Source organism: Bombina bombina, chromosome 1 (assembly GCF_027579735.1).
Source record: "Bombina bombina isolate aBomBom1 chromosome 1, aBomBom1.pri, whole genome shotgun sequence".
NCBI classification, from domain to species: domain Eukaryota; kingdom Metazoa; phylum Chordata; class Amphibia; order Anura; family Bombinatoridae; genus Bombina; species Bombina bombina.
The window spans coordinates 140727211-140744088 of record NC_069499.1 but is presented as its reverse complement, the minus strand read 5'-3'; the positions used below and the strand labels follow the sequence as shown (position 1 = coordinate 140744088).

Here is a 16878-nt window from a genome sequence, read left to right as displayed (position 1 = left end):
ACAAAGACTGGTGGTTGAATTAGTGCATGGAAAGTGTTAAAATACCAGCATTTGAAATACCCTAGGGTGTCTACTTTTCAAAAATATATGGTTTGATGGGGGTAAATTCCATTGGCCAGCTTCAGAAATGTTCCAAATAGGACATGGGTGCATGATGACCGATGTGAAAATTCCAAGTTGAAAAACTGGAATGCGCTTCCTAAAATTAAGGCCTTTTAGCCCCCAGAGAACCCGACACACCTATACATGGGTGGTATCACTGTACTCAGGAGATGTTGTTGAACACATATTGAGGTTTTTTTTGGCAGTAACACATAACAGGAACTGAGAATCCATGCCTAAAGTACAATGTGTGTGAAAAATAACACAAAATAATGACTACCCAAAAGTTTGACAAAGACTGGTGGTTGAATTAGTGCATGGAAAGTGTTAAAATACAAGCATTTGAAATACCCTAGGGTGTCTACTTTTCAAAAATATATGGTTTGATGGGGGTAAATTCCATTGACCAGCTTCAGAAATGTCCCAAATAGGACATGGGTGCATGATGACCGATGTGAAAATTCCAAGTTGAAAAACTGGAATGCGCTCCCTAAAAATAAGAGCTTTTAGCCCCCTGAGAACCCGACACACCTATACATGGGTGGTATCACTGTACCCAGGAGATGCTGCTGAAGACATATGAGGGTGTTATTTGGCAGTAACCCTTAATATTATCAGTAAATGTATTCTTAAATTGCTATTTTGTCAAAAAATCTAATTATTTTTCCCCCCCCCCCAAACTTTGGCATAGATTGGTGGTAAAATGGTTGCATGAAAAAAGTCAAAATACCCCAAGTTTAATACCTTAGGTTGTCTTCTTTTAAAAAATATATACATTTGAAGGGTTATTCAGGGATTCATGACAGATATTGGTGTTACAATGTAACTATCGCCAATTTTGAAAAAACATGGTTTTGAAATAGCAAAGTGCTACTTGTACTTATTGCCCTATAACTTGCAAAAAAAGCAAAGAACATGTAAACATTGGGTATTTATAAACTCAGGACAAAATTTAGAAACTGTTTAGCATTGGTATTTTATGGTGGTTGTAGATGTGTAAGAGATTTTGGGGCTCAAAGTTAGAAAAAGTGCATTTTTTTTTCATTTTTTCCTCATATTTTATATTTTTTTTTATAGTAAATTATAAGATATGATGAAAATAATCATATCTTTAGAAAGTCCATTTAATGGCGAGAAAAACAGTATATAATATGTGTGGGTACAGTAAATGAGTAAGAGGAAAATTACAGTTAAACACAAACATCGCAGAAATGCAAAAATAGCCTTGGTCCCAGATGGTCAACAAATTGAAAAGTGGTCTGGTCACTAAGGGGTTAATATAAATCACTGAATACTTTCTGCGGGTAAGCCCTCCAAGCCCAGTGCTTTCCTACTTGATAAAGAAGAGATGGTATTCTTCTAATTCAGAGATAGGAGTATTAAGATTTTCTAGTTGTTCAGTTGTTAAACAAGGTATATGCAAAGATTCCCAAAATTGTGATTCCAAATAAGAGAAATTCTCTAGCTGTGAAGAATATAAAGACTTATAATATTTTTCAAATTCATTTAAAACTTGTTTATAGTTACTTATAGTACCATCTGCTGATCTTAAGGAGAAAATCTGCTTTAATGGTTTACTCAGTTTAACCAATGACGCCAAAATTTTTCATGATTTATTGCCACATCTATATAATTTCCCTTATTGTAATCTATGTTCTCTAATTGTATTCTGAGTTAAATAAATATCCAGTCCTTTTTTGTGACTAAACATGCTTTTAAGTTCTCTGAAGAATGCAAATTCAGCTATGTACTATAAGCCTGTGCTAACGTCAGACGTAGTAGTTCAAATTGTCTTTTGGTTGATTTAGCCACTTTAGCCATATATGATATTATTTATCCCTCATGACTGCTTTCCCAGAAGAGCTCATTATTTTTAGAATACTCTGCCTTATTAGACTGAAATTCTTCCTATTTTTGAGCTGAAATTTTGTTAAAAAGTTCTAAGCCAGAGAGATAGCTAGGATACCAATTTATTTCTAAATAATATAAAGTTGATACAATACCATGGTCAGAATCCATTATATCATCAATTTTGGAATTGATGACCTAATAATAATGGGATTTAGAGATAAGAAAAGAATCAGTTATAGAGAAAACCTGATGGGCTTTTGAAAACATGAATATTCATGAGTAGTAGGGTTATCCAACCTCCAGATATCAGTAAGATCTAGAGCTTTATTTAAGGAAGTAATTATCTTACTATTTATTTTATACTTCTACTTGCTTAAAGGGACATGAAACCCAAACATTTTCTTTCATGATTTAGGTAGAACATACAATTTTAAACAAATGTTCAGTTTACTTCTATTATCAAAAATACTTAATTCTCTTGGTATCATTTGTTGAAGGAACAGTAATGCACTACTGGTTTCTAACTGAACACATGGGCGAGTCAATGACAATCAGTATATATATGCAGCCACCAATCAGCAGCTAGATCCTAGGTTCTTTGCTGCTTCTGAGCTTTCCTAGATAAACCTTTTAGCAAATGATAACAAACGAAGGAAGCAAATTAAGTAATAGAAGTAAATTGTAAAGATGTTTAAAATTCTATTCTCTGTCTAAATCATGAATGTCTAATTATGACTTTAATGTCCCTTTAATTTAGACATTAATATTCTCCCTACTTTTGTATATTAGGGAAACAAAAACCAAATTAAAATCACTGCCCAAAATTATTTTAGTATCAATAAATTATGTTAAAATCTTCAAAAGATTTCCCCAAAACGTTTATCTTATTAATTTGGCCCATAGACATTACATAATACCAAACAACCACTGAGGCTATAAGATATCTACCATTAAGATGAATTATTGTCTCTTACAATAGTTCAGTTTTTTATTGAACAGCAAGGCAGCAACTCTAGATGTTTTGTATCTGAGGTCTTAGATTTTAAACACTTTAAAATAGTCTTACATTTAATAGGTGAGTTAATCAAGTGAAGGAGAAAAAAGGAAGTGTATTTCTGTAGTGTATGTGATATATATAAATTCAAGAACTGTGCTAAAAAGTGAGAGGAAAAACAAAGGGTGAGTTACTGTTAATTTATCAATTCATAATTACAAAAAAAAAGTCGTTATTCTTTTTTTTTTTTTATTAAACTGACTATGACCAATATTACAAAAAGTATTTTACAAAGTGATAAAAAAAAGTGATGACTTGTGAAATATATCAATTCCTCATTACAAAAAAGTGTTTTTTTTTTTAAAAAGGGTGACTTACAGTGATATATATATATATATATATATATATATATACACACATACAGTGGATATAAAAAGTCTACACACCCCTGTTAAAATGTCAGGTTTCTGTGATGTAAAAAAATTAGACAAAGATAAATAATTTCAGAACTTTTTCCACCTTTAATGTGACCTATAAACTGTACAACTCAATTGAAAAACAAACTGAAATCTTTTAGGTAAAGGGAAATAAAAAACTAAAATAATATGGTTGCATAAGTGTGAACACCCTTAAATTAATACTTAATTGAAGCACCTTATGAATTTATTACAGCACTCAGTCTTTTTGGGTATGAGTTTCTCAGCATGGCACATCTTGACTTGGCAAGATTTGCCCACTCTTCTTTGCAAAAACACTCTAAATCTGTCAGAATGCGAGGGCATCTCCTGGGCACAGCCCTCTTCATATCACCCCACATTTTGAATTGGATTCAGGTCTGGACTCTGGCTGGGCCATCCCAAAACTTTAATCTTCTTCTGGTGAAGCCATTCCTTTGTTGATTTGGATGTATGCTTTGGGGCGTTGTCATGCTGAAAGATGAAGTTCCTCTTCATGTTCAGCTTTCTAGCAGAAGCCTGAAGGTTTTGTGCCAATATTATCTGGTATTTGGAACTGTTCATTATTCCCTCTACCTTGACTAAGGCCTCAGTTCCAGCTGAAGAAAAACAGCCCCAAAGCATGATGCTGCCACCACCATGCTTCACTGTGGTTATGGTGTTATTTTGGTGATATGCAGTGTTGGGACATCCAGTTCTTGGTAATGTCACTGTTGCACCATATTTTCTTCACTTGATGATGACTGTCTTCACTGTGATCCATGGTATATCTAATGCCATGGAAATTCTTTTGTACCCTTCTCCTGACTGATACCTTTTAACAATGAGATCCCTCTGATGCTTTGGAAGCTCTCTGCGCCATGGCTTTTGCTGTAGGATGCGACTAACAAAATGTCATGAAAGACCTACATTTTTTACATCACAGAAACCTGACATTTTAACAGGGGTGTGTAGACTTTTTATATCCTATATATATATATATATATATATATATATATATATATATATATATATATATATAGTTATATATATAAATAAATTCCTCATTACAAAATAAAGTGTTCTAAAAAGTGGAAAAAGTGGCACCTTGCCCATACCTTCCAGGGAATTCAGAGGTCTCTAGCCTCATTTTTTTCCTGAGCCAATCTTGGCCCTTCTAAAATCCAAATACCTTACCATTTCGTACTGGTCTTGGAGATGGGGACTTTGTAGCAGAGTTTTTAAAGAGCCAGTTTTATGAACTCTTTCTATATCAAAAGGGCCTTGTTCTGTACTTAGTTAAAGATGGTTATATTTTTTTCTGCAAAATGTAACAAATCATGCTCCTATATGCTTTCAAGAAGGCCCATAATGTTTATATTATGCCTCCTTGATCTGTTTTCCAGATATTCAACTTTCTGATTTAAATATTAATTTTGTTAGACAGTTCAGATACTTTAACCAATGCAGCGTATATTGGCTATCGTACCGCCAGGGGCGGACTGACAAGTCGGGCACTGCAGACAGATGCATGCAACACTAATTAAGGAAACTTTATACATTTTTATTATTTTGTATATTAAAATTTATTTTTATGGCTGTCCGGAACTCTCTAAATTAAGAGGGGGCGCTCAAGTTTGTGCGCTGGAGGGCTGGGGGTGTGAGCGGCGCACTTTGTCAGCTCATGGCTCAGCCATGCGCAGAGTAGTGTGAAGAGTGGAAAGAGGTAAGTCTAGGCCTCGCTGACAGGCTGCTGATACAGCGTAGCCCTTGCAATATGTGGACCGGGTGTGGTTGACTCAGGTCCACATATTAATTACCTTCAGGCTAGCTCCAGCTCCATCCACCAATTTTGACCGTGCAGTGACTAAAATCAGAGGTGGCAGCCGGCAGGATAGCGCGTGGTGAGGTGCGGCAAAAGCAGCAGCAGCATCATTTGACTGCATCTATGACTCCCAAGTAAGTTAAGTATACAGTGCTTGTTCTAATTTCCTCCAAGTGTTATTGCAAAGTCTGAGAAGCAGCATTAACGGAGTCTGAGTGAAAATGCGACACTCAGTGAGACAGAGGTGTTATTTGTGTTCTGTGCAGTCGTCTCCTTAGCCATTTTATAGTACTTATATGAAGTAATTACAAGAACAATAAATAAGGTATCAGTACATTGAGATATATGAACTTGGAGGAACCTGCTTGAGTTTTGCTGATCCTGCTCACATTGTGACTAGACATTACATAATACCAAACAACCACTGAGGCTATAAGATATCTACCATTAAGATTAATTATTGTCTCTAACAATAGTTCAGTTTTTTTTATTGAACAGCAAGGCAGCACCTCTAGATGTTTTGAATCTGGGGTCTTAGATTTTAAACACTTTAAAATAGTCTTACATTTAATAGGTGAGTTAATCAAGTGAAGGGGAAAAAAGGATGTGGCTTAATGCAAAAGCTGGAGCCTGATTGATTAGTGCAAGTAGATGACCCTATCACCACAGGAAGGGGGAATTACTCTGTGTCAGGGTTGAGATGTCTGAGCTTTAAAAACCATCAGCAGGTTTCAGTGTCTGGTGTTAACTCTTTACTTCCAACATGAATAGCACTAAAAATAAATAAATAAATAAATCACTAACTAAAATTCACTATGGAAACTAAACAGAATTATGTGTTGTGTCTCATTCAAGTGTTTTTAAACGATGTGCGACATTGTGAGCAAAAACAATGAGAAAAAGAAAAATCAGCTACACAATAAACTTCCTATGAATTCTTCCTGTAAATACTCCTGGATCTTCTGATCTCTCAGATGAATGAGAGTGTCTGAAAACACAAAAAGAGCACAGAATTGGGGCACCCAAAGCTTTTTGCTCATTGTGCCATAATGCATTGTTATTGGCATTTCCTGACAACACTAAATTAAAACAAATCAATACATAAATAACTGGATATTTACATACTGTATTTTAAAGAAAGCAGAAGGAATACATGTGTATTCTATATCAGTTTAACAGTTTAACAGTTTTAACAAATATTACCAAAAATAACAGTGAACCACAACATTTGATTATAAGAAATCTTAAAGTTGTTAAAATAACTATATTGTAGGTTATTTCGTTTAGTCTTTTATTACAGATTTAAGATTACAAACATACTTATTTATGGCCAGACGTTGATAAATACATCTCAGATTTGCTTGGAATAATTTCAAATTGCCTTTCCCATTTTAACCCTGTCTCAATTGTCTGACTTTTGCCATACATCCTTCTAAAGGTGATTGTCATTTATTCCAAAAAGCAAGTTTAAGGAAAATCAGCTGAAACAATTAATTAAGGAATTTTAACAGCTTGTCCCTAATACATTCTATTAAAACAGGAATCGTTTGAAAGTAAAATGCTGGTTCATATTAAAGAAAAAATTCACAAAAGATTCACAACACATGACCACATCAAACAGCAAATGTATCGAGGCTTTATAGTGTGCTTTAATAAGTACACATCTGTGTGTAAATTACAAAAAATAATCAAAAAATTTGGCCACTTTCTGGTAAAAACAAAAGGGTTCATTTAAACAACAATGGCTTCTAGTTAGGACCATTTGTGCCTGCTAAAGGGTTAAAGCTGGAATGTTTCAAGTGTCCCTAATATGCATCATCTGCTGCTCTGTATATCAGTGGTTGCCTATTAATGATACTACACCACCCGCTTATACTTCAGTGCCATCAACACTACTCAGCAGGCGCCACACCTGGGTTAAGTCAAGCCAAATATATTATATTTAAGCCAATATTATATATTGATCATGGCAATGATTGAAAAATCACTGGTCTGTGCTTTTTAGTTTCCATTTGATGGATATAATTATTCCCTAGACCATGCACAGGGACTCTTGCAGGTGGATTTTCTAGGTATTTCTCTTTTTTGGGGATCACCTATATGAAATTAGGGTGAATAACACATTTATTTGAATGCACATCTAAAGGGTCTGTGTGTTGCTGGGGAGCTCAGAATGCAAATATGCAGGGAATGACATCTCTCATATTTGTGTTAACTAGAATTGAATTTATATTTTCTGTTTCAACAGAGTAAAAATACTTACTTGTGTTCTAGGTATTTATCTGAACCCTAGGAAATGATGGATTCATTTTATGCAATTATTTTTTTTCATTGATAGAACTTAAAGCAATCTTGATAGTTCTGATGGTTCTGTCTGCTAATTTTTATTTTTTTAAAGGGATAGGAAACCCAACTTTTTTCTTTCGAGATATAGATAGAGCATGTCATTTTAAAAACTTTCTAATTGACTTTTATTATAATTTTTTCTTCATTTTCTTTATATATTTTGTAAAAAAGCAGGATTGTCTCTCTTTATATGGCAATTAAAAACATGGTGGGGGAGGGGCATATGAGGTGGGAGGGGTACAGTATGTGAGAGGGGCAAATGAGGTATGTAAGTGGAGCAAAAATGGGGTGGGGGGGTCCTGCCAAACTTTTGTCCATGGGCCTTGGTAGGTGTCAGTCCGCCCCTGCATACCGCACGCTGTATAAATACACATCTGAGCTTCAGGAAGCTCCAGCAATCTCCACTGCTAAGTTACAGCTGAGAGCTGGAGTACCTGAGCTCCAGACATCAGCCCCCATATGGAATCGGAGCGTGATCTGTGCTAATGCTCCATATGAGGGCAGATGCCAGATCATTACACACAGCGGTCCAGCGGTAGGGGAAGGGAGAAAATGGCGGCGCAGGAAGTTGGAGGGCCCTATAAATATATAAAATATTAAATAAAAGGGAGTGGGAGGGAAGGGGCGCTACACTACAGTAAACGGGTGGGAATGTGAGGCCGCCCTAACTATTGATTGCGGGAGGGGAGAAGGTAGGGGGACCACAACATTATAGAAAATTAAAAAAAAAAATCAAAAGTGTTTTATAGGTACTGGCAGACAGCTGCCAGTACCAAAGGTGGCGGTTAATAGAGGGGGGAGGTTTAGAGAGCTGTATGAGGGGGTATCAGGGGGGTTGGGGGATCCTACACTGCAGAAAATATTAATATATATATATATATATATATATATATATATATATATCACTTCTCAGTTAACGAGAGTAGTTTGCAACAATTCTGATTCTACCATCCTCCATACTCAGTTGGATGACATGTGTACTAAATTACAAGCTAGAGGTTATGCAAAAAAAGACATTGATACAGCTAGACAACAATTGAATGGTCAATCTCAAAACACACTTTTGGCACAGACCAAGGCACTGAAACAGACCGCTACTGCAGACTTGAACTTCATCACAACGTTTACTCCGGATCATCACTGTGTTTCTAAAGCAGTTCGCAATTGATGGGACAGTCTACAGACTGACAAGAGCCTATCGAACAAGAGACTTAATCGTCCCCGTATGGCATACAGACGTGCCAGGAATATACGGGATATCTTGGTCAAGACTGACCAGAAGGATTCCTACCAAAATGATACATGGCTCAAATCCACCAAGGAAGGATGCTTCAACACCCACATTGCAACTATCGTTATAGGATACAACACAGAGTCACATGCAGCAGCACCTATGTGGTCTATATCCTGATTTGTCCATGCTCCCTTGTCTATGTAGGGAAAACCATCACAACGTTCCATGAAAGAATGGCTAATCATAGACATGCCATTAGGGATGCCATCAAAAAGGGCACTTCAGATCAACCAGTGGCATGCCACTTTGCACAACTGAAACACAGTGTCTCTAGTTTGAAGACCATGATCATAGATCATATACCACCTCTAACCAGGGGAGGTGATCGTGGCAGAATCCTACTTCAACGAGAAACCAAATGGATTTACACCCTTGATACTGTGGAGCCTAGGGGACTTAACATACAACTTGACTATGGCCCCTTTATAGGATAAAGACACAGTTTACAGAAATTGGTCTGCACAATACCAGTCACAAACAGTGCCTGTCTGTTCCTTTTTTGTTCTTCAACTAACGCCTATCCCCCTGTATCAGATCAATGTAATTTCTTATTTTTGATTGGCATGTATGATCTGTGGCGTATGAGATTCCAATATTTATCACAGGTTTATATCAAATGTTTAAGCATACCCTCCAAACCAGCAGCATACGATGTATCATTTCTAGCCTAACATAAAACATGTAATATTTGAAGGATTTAGTGTGTCCTCTGCAAACAGTGCTTTGCTTTTAACATCGATATGGGACCTTTGCAGATCTGCACAGAAACGCTTCCACTAGCCTGACATGTCACACAGCAGTGGATATGCAAATGAGCCATGTGCTACACACAGCTCCGTTACCATGGTTTTCCACTTTGTTGCACCTATGACAACACACTATGAATCAGGAAGGTGCGTGGATTCAATGATGTGCACGTGAACGTGCACACACACAGTTGAACTAAGTTTGCAATCAAGATAGAATGTGTATATAAAGCTGCATTGTCTCATAGTTTTTAACCTGTTTTTCCCTGTGGATGTCAGGCTATGTCATCTGCCTGAAGGAACTGTTTGAACCATTTGATAAAGGTCAGCGCATGTATGTCTCTAATAACTGCACAATGGGCTTTGGCATGATAATCTCCCTTTTAACAGTTTAGTTTTCGTGCATGTTCCCCTAGTCAGCTGAGCCCTATCCAGGCATTGGGTGTGGAGTCTACTTGTCTCTTGCTTTATTTTTGTTTTTCGGCTCACCTTGCTTTAGACCTGTAAGTTTCATTAAGCTTCTTAAGGAGGGGTACGTTTTTTCCATTCCTCAAGAGCTTTATATAATTATTTATGCTATTGTAGTATAAATGCAATAATAGAGCCTTCTAATTCTGTCCCTAAATCTACCTTAGAAGCTGGGCCCTCTGAACACTTTCCTACAAAAGCTGAAGTATCTCCTACAACTTATTGATGTGACTCATGTTTAAAAATGTTAATGCAATCTGACCAACCTAATGCTGCTTCTATGGATATTACTACTCCATCTGTTTGTTCCTTACAGGGGAGCTCTATAGATTTTTCTCCAAGTGTGCAAGATCTCATCAAATCTACCGTTTCTGAAATGTTGGCAGCTCTCCCACCTTCAAGTAAGCACAAAAGGTCAGTTCAGAATTTACCTTCTATTAGTGCTTTGCCTTCTGAGGCTAGGGATAATCCTGTTGTATCTTCAGAAGTAGAAGTTTCTTCTGGTGATGAGGAATCTTCTTCTAAACTTGAACCTGATTCTTCCTCTTTTTAATTTAAAGTCGAACATATTTGTTTCCTTTTGAAAGATGTTTTGCTTGCTTCAGGGGTTAAGGACTCATGGTTCTGAGGATAAGCCTTTTAACCATTTAGATTAAGTCTTTAAAACTTTTGCTGAAACCCCTGAGGTTTTTCCTATTCCAGATGCGGTTTTTGAAATACATTCTAGAGAATGGTCTAAGTCAGGTAATTATTTTAACCCTTCTGCAATGTTTAAGAAGTTATGCCCCTTACCTGCCTCTAATATTAAACTATGGGAGACTGTCCCTAAAGAAGATGGGGCCATTTCTACTCTGGCTAAGCGTACTACTATCCCTTTTTAAGACCGTACTTCTTTTAAGGGCCCTTTGAATAGGAAGTTAGAATCCTTTCATATAAGGGCCTTTCTGCAAGCAGGTTATTTTTTAGGTTAGCTATCTCTATTGCTGATGTAGCTGCTGCTTTTTCTTACTGGTTAACTAGTCTTTCAGATCAGTTTTCTAATGATTCTGCTAGTGAAGTTTTTTTAACATCTTTGGACTGCTCAAAAAGGGCTAATTACTTTATTTGTAAAGCTGTAGTTGACATTATTAAGATTGGCAGCTCTTTCTATAAGAGCTTTATGGCTTAAAGGGACAGAATACACACGTTTCCATATAACTGCATGTAATAGACACTACTATAAATAATAATATGCACAGATACTGATATAAAAATCAAGTATAAAACCTTTTAAAAACTTACTTAGAAGCTTCCAGTTTGACTCTGTTTAAAAGGTTACTGGAACACAAACTGCAAGTAGGAAATAGCAGACACTCCCCCTTCCTTTGCATATGAAAAGACCCTTTACACAAACAGAAGCAAGCTGGAGTAGGTATACATCAGTATTCTCTTAAAACTTTGGGGCTTGGTTAGGAGTCTGAAAATGTTATTTAAAAATAAGCAAAACTATCCATAAAAAAACAAAACAAAACAAAAAAAAACACTGTATGGGCTATATAACTGGATCATCTACAAAACATTTATGCAAAGAAAAATCTAGTGTATAATGTCCCTTTTAGTCCTGGCCTGCTGATATGGTGTCAAAATCCAAACTTTTATCTATTTCTTTTAAAGGGAAAGAAATTGTTTGGTTCTGGATTTGGATTCGATCATTTCTACAGTCACTGGAGGTAAAGGGCTTTTGTTCCCATTGTTTTTGTTCCTTTTGTCAGAACAAGGAACATAAAGTGGATCCCTCCTCTCAGAAGCAATGCACCACTGGCCCAGTCTGGAGGCCTAGTGCTAATTGGAACAGAGCTAAGCAAGTCAAAAAATCCACCCTACTTCAAAGTCTGCATGAAGGTGTGGCCCCCCGATCCAGAGACTCTGGTAGGGGTCAGATTAGGCATTTTTCAGGAATCTTGGTTTCAATCTGTTCCAGATTTCTGGGTTCTGAATATAGTTTATCAGGGGTTTCGGATAGGTTTCAGAACAAGGCCCCTCCATAAGAAGGTTTTTTCTGTTCAATGTTTCAAGGAATCCATTGGGCCCAGCCTTTATTTTCCAGTCAGTTTCAGATCTGGAAACTATGGAGTGATTGCTCCAGTTTTCTTTCCAGGGACAGTGGTTTCATTCAAATATCTTCATTGTTCCAAAGAAGAAAGGGTACTTTCAGACCAGTTTCTGAATCTGAAAGCGCTGAACAAGTTTGTGAAAAATTCCTATTTTTCAAATAGATTTAGTCTCCATGAGTCTTTAACAGATCAGAGAAGGCTAAAAATTGTGTCTGCCTGTCTGAACCTTCAGTCTCTGTCTCTTTCCCCTCTGTTGCGCTTTGGATGGAAGTACTGGGTCTCATTATTGCAGCTTCAGATGCAATTCCATTTGCTCGATTTCATGAAACCTCTTCAGCTTTGTATACTTCGTCAGTGGAGCAGAGACCATGCTCAACTATCGGCTCGCGTTTGCATTGCTGTCAACTTGTAATACCAGTGCACATTAGCGTTCACTGGTATTACTCAGTGGAGCGCAAATATTGATTTCACGAAAGCGATATTTAGTGCTCCACTTGTAATCTGACTCAATATATGTATGGATTAAGGAAGTGAGTGGGCTGTCTTGGACTGGGAAATGTGCATTTACATGAATTTTTGGTGGTAAGGCTGAGGCACAACTACAACTTGAGCTATGGAGGTACACTAAGAAGGTTGTGTTTGAGTTACGGTTATTTTATTGATGTTTTTCACATAATTAATAAAGTATATTAATAATGTACAGGAACTGAAAGTCACCCCATATTTTTATAAGCAACATATTATATAATTGTTAAACATCTGAATGTGAGCATTTCACTTTACACATTTACATAACAAAAACACCCAAATGACTCATTACTGAAGCTGAAATTAATGGAAATGTTTCCATTTTTCTCAGAAGCTGACTTGCCTTCAGCGATATTTGTTTGTACAAATCCATTTGATCTAGAGCTTTGTGTGTATTATTGGAAATAAAATATTTACTGTCGATGTCCTAGTCTAATACTTTTAGGTTCAAACATCTTGATTTACTTGAGAAATCCATCTCTATTCTCCACCTGGGAGTTATGACAACAAATCTAGAGAAAAATACTGCAGCTACTTATTATTTAAATGTTCATTATTCAGTCTTTTCTTATTACGGCAATATTTGTCTTAAAACAGGAGTGTGCAGATACAAATGACAGTAAAAAGATATAAACATGGTGGCTGTCCTGTAACACTACACAAGTTTTGGAGTGAACAAAGGCACAAAAGTGAGATTTTACTTCACATCAATTTTAGAAATATTCCAATTACCAGTAGTGTGGCATGAGCACAGCCTATTACCGGCAGTGTGCATGAGCACAGCCTATATACCGACAGTGTGCATGAGCACAGCCTATATACCGGCAGTGTGCATGAGCACAGCCTATATACCGGCAGTGTGCATGAGCACAGCCTATATACCGGCAGTGTGCATGAGCACAGCCTATATACCGGCAGTGTGCATGAGCACAGCCTATATACCGGCAGTGTGCATGAGCACAGCCTATATACCGGCAGTGTGCATGAGCACAGCCTATATACCGGCAGTGTGCATGAGCACAGCCTATATACCGGCAGTGTGCATGAGCACAGCCTATATACCGGCAGTGTGCATGAGCACAGCCTATTATACCGGCAGTGTGCATGAGCACAGCCTATATACCGGCAGTGTGCATGAGCACAGCCTATATATCGGCAGTGTGCATGAGCACAGCCTATATACCGGCAGTGTGGCATGAGCACAGCCTATATACGGCAGTGTGCATGAGCACAGCCTATATACGGCAGTGTGCATTGAGCACAGCCTATATACCGGCAGTGTGCATGAGCACAGCCTATATACCGGCAGTGTGCATGAGCACAGCCTATATACCGGCAGTGTGCATGAGCACAGCCCTATATACCGGCAGTGTGCATGAGCACAGCCTATATACCGGCAGTGTGCATGAGCACAGCCTATATACAGGCAGTGTGCATGAGCACAGCCTATATACCGGCAGTGTGCATGAGCACAGCCTATATATCGGCAGTGTGCATGAGCACAGCCTATATACCGGCAGTGTGCATGAGCACAGCCTATATACCGGCAGTGTGCATGAGCACAGCCTATATACCGGCAGTGTGCATGAGCACAGCCTATATACCGGCAGTGTGCATGAGCACAAGCTATATCGGCAGTGTGCATGAGCACAGCCTATACCGGCAGTCTGCTTGAGCACAAGCTATATCGGCAGTGTGCATGAGCACAAGCTATATCAGCAGTGTGCATGAGCACAGCCTATATCATCAGTGTGCATGAGCACAAGCTATATTATCAGTGTGCATGAGCACAACCTATGCTAGGAGTGTGCATGAGCACAAGCTATATCAGCAGCGTGCATGAGCACAATATTCCAGCAGTGATCACATTAACAGAAGCATTTTTTACAAACAAAAATATTACACAAAACGTGTAAGCTGTTAAGCTGACAGCCTTTCACAAGCAGACGTTTATGCAACTAAAGTATGAGGGATTTTCTGTCACTCCCCCAAAAAATATGATTGCGTAACATAGAAGGGAAAAAAACTACCAACTCGTTTTGATTAGTATTGCGTTACGGACATTTGGAAAATACTCACTGTGCAAAATAGCACCTAGATTGGAACCTTAATCCCTAGCCAATAATTAGTTTAACCTGTGTGTTATTAAATATTTTCTACGGTCTTCAAAACATCCCTTTACCAATAAAGGAATTATAAAAGTCACGAAACACCATTTTCTAACTAGTATTTATACAAGTACATTTCAAATGTAAAATACATTGTTTACTATAGGTCACAGAGCCACCACATATCAGACACGCAGGGACAAAACAACTCTTCGCCTCAGGCGCATTTAACAGACACAGCGCCTCACAACAGGCAAACTCACCTTCTAAGATGCAGAACAAGAACCTAGTATTAGCCACACCCACTGTCAATAGGTTGAGCTCACAAGCTAATTGGTAAAGGATTCTGCTCCCTGTATGTCATTGGCAGGAATAGTTTCTCAGAGGCGCAAGCTATTGGCGGACAAAACCAAAACGCGGGATGTGATTCGCTGGCCGAAGCTCCGGTTGTATACAGGAGTCGTACAGTACAGCAGTTGCTGTTGGTATCCTCTGTAGGTTACAGCATGTCTGGGCTTCGCTGCTTGGCAAGCCGACTGTCAGGTGACAAGTCCCTGCATCTAGGGGTGCTGAACGCCAAGTTCTCTTGTTATGGGACTCGGGGCCTCAGGGTAATATGATTCCGATTAAGCAATGTCTGAGATTCTTTCAATAAGGAGAAATCTCAACCACTTTATGAAATATTGGTTGGGTTATCAGGAATTCAGAAGATCATTATGCAACAGAAACCTACAAGTCTGACAAACTGCAGCGTCTAGATCTTTGTAGTAAAACTGCAATACTAGTGCCGTATGACTGTATTATTAAAGGCAAAAAAATATGTTTACATTAGAAGTTAAAGGGACGGCAATCTCATATATGAAGTGGTGACAATGCATAGTGTTAACTCATTGCAATGTATTTTCACTATTTATTTTAAAAGGTCAAAACTGAAATTTGCAAGAGAACATTTCAATTTGAAATATAAGCATTTTTGCAATATACTTTCGTCAGCTAAAATGCTTCTAATAAAAGTGATTACTGTTTTTCTGCGGCATACACACATATGCTATGAGGGCCCATGCATCAGTATTCAAACACCAGGCTGGCTGTGGTGTGTATTATTTCTAAAGACCTAAGTTGTGTCATAGAAGCCACTGCTGACTCTGAGAAGGTGTATTGTCAATACTGGTGCACTGGTCTTCACAGGATATGTGGCGTATGCACTAAAAGACAGTTATAACTTTTAATAGAAGCATTTTTGCCAAAGAATGTATATTGCAAAAATGTTTATATTTCAAATTGAAATGCAGCCATGAACATTTCATGTTTGACCTTTCTATCCCTTTAAAGGACCATAATAGTTGAAAATGACATGCTCTAATTCCTTATAACATGTAATTTTAAGACTAGCGACCCTGGGCTACTATGTGTTTAAACTCTCGCAAATGGGGTTAAACACACAGTAGAAGTACCGCTCAGGACCCCACAGACCCACTGCTGGTCCCCAGAGGAAGCACTGCTGATTGGATCAGCGGTGGCTGAATATACAATGATGCAGGGTTGCTAGTCTGAACATGACATGCTCTAATGATTGGAGCATGTAATTTTTCAACTATTATGGCCCTTTAAATCTCCATAATTTGTAACAGGAAAGTACGGTAGATCAGATAAACAATACAAGTGTTTTCATAGAGTGTATCCCTGCACTGCAAAACACTGCACCTTTTGCTAACAACATGTAGAATTTAAATTGTGAATTTGCATTAAGGGATCTGAATCCTGGATTTACAATTTTTTATTGTTTCAGTGAAAAACAATTACATTAGTGTATATTTTATTTTATATATATATACTTTAAATTTAATTTCATTTTTTATTAAACATAATAAATTTTTCCTTAACTGCCTGGCCACAACAAAGCATTTAAGGTTAATCAACCCAGAACTTTGTATACTATGCTACACAAGCAATAAGACTCTCTAAATGCCATATATGTCAACTAGACCCGTTTTTTTATGTCTGTATCAAAACTGTACATATAATATAAATAAAATCTAATCATCAGTATAAGATCAGCATAAATGCCATAGCTTATGTCAGTTTCAGA

At 37.6% G+C, this 16878-nt stretch overlaps 1 protein-coding gene across 1 annotated transcript in view; it reads right to left on the bottom strand.

The window, feature by feature from the left end:
• Window positions 1–15087, bottom strand: part of DMAC2L (distal membrane arm assembly component 2 like) — a 180007-nt gene extending 164920 nt beyond the window's left edge. The window contains exon 1 of the mRNA XM_053697642.1: window positions 15053–15087. The gene's annotated coding sequence lies outside the window, so the exon portion shown is untranslated. The remainder of the gene's footprint in view (window positions 1–15052) is intronic.
• Window positions 15088–16878: the final 1791 nt, after the last annotated feature.